The sequence below is a fragment of the Vespula pensylvanica genome, chromosome 7, assembly GCF_014466175.1.
Source record: "Vespula pensylvanica isolate Volc-1 chromosome 7, ASM1446617v1, whole genome shotgun sequence".
NCBI classification, from domain to species: Eukaryota; Metazoa; Arthropoda; class Insecta; order Hymenoptera; family Vespidae; genus Vespula; species Vespula pensylvanica.
The window spans coordinates 6,706,780-6,707,475 of record NC_057691.1 but is presented as its reverse complement, the minus strand read 5'-3'; the positions used below and the strand labels follow the sequence as shown (position 1 = coordinate 6,707,475).

The 696-nt window shown below is 24.9% G+C and overlaps 1 non-coding gene across 1 annotated transcript; it reads right to left on the bottom strand.

Moving 5' to 3' along the window:
- Nucleotides 1-272: 272 nt before the first annotated feature.
- Nucleotides 273-345, bottom strand: Trnav-cac. The gene has a single exon. It is a non-coding gene; the product is annotated as a tRNA-Val (tRNA).
- Nucleotides 346-696: the final 351 nt, after the last annotated feature.

Sequence of the window (696 nt, the reverse complement as noted above, 5' to 3'; positions counted from 1 at the left end):
CTTACAATTTGCGTCGATAAAGCAGATTTCTGTGTGTTCGACCGTCGGTGTTGCGATAGAAAATAATTTTCATGAAATTTTTAAAGATAGAGCTACTACTTCTATCGACTGTTTTCAACAGAAATATTATTGTTAAAAATGTTGTTAAAGAAAAAACATAAAATATTTTTTCTAGTAATAAATTTCTAGAAAAAAAATAATATTATAAAAAATGCGAATATAAAAGGGAAAAATGATCAAGAAAAAAATTGAAAAAAAAAATATTGACCATTTGTTTCCGCCCGGGATCGAACCGGGGACCTTGTGCGTGTGAAGCACACGTGATAACCACTACACTACGGAAACAGTTGACAAGTCATCTTTAATTATAATTTATATACTCAAACTATTGATAAAAATTACAAGAAAATTACGAATACTTTAGCTAACAAAATATAACAAATTAAAAGAAAAACAACATATATATTATTCGTTAGGTATAGGCTCGAATTTTTCCAATAACATTAATCGATTATTTATATAAAAAAATATATAATTAAAAATGAGATAAATTATGGCAGAAATTCAAAAGTAATCGATTTATTCTTATTCTTCAAATTCTTATATATCAATGAAAATATTTTTATTAATGAAAATATTTATTCTCAATGAAAGGGAGAAATATATAGAAACGTAAGAATTAGAAAATCAATGAAT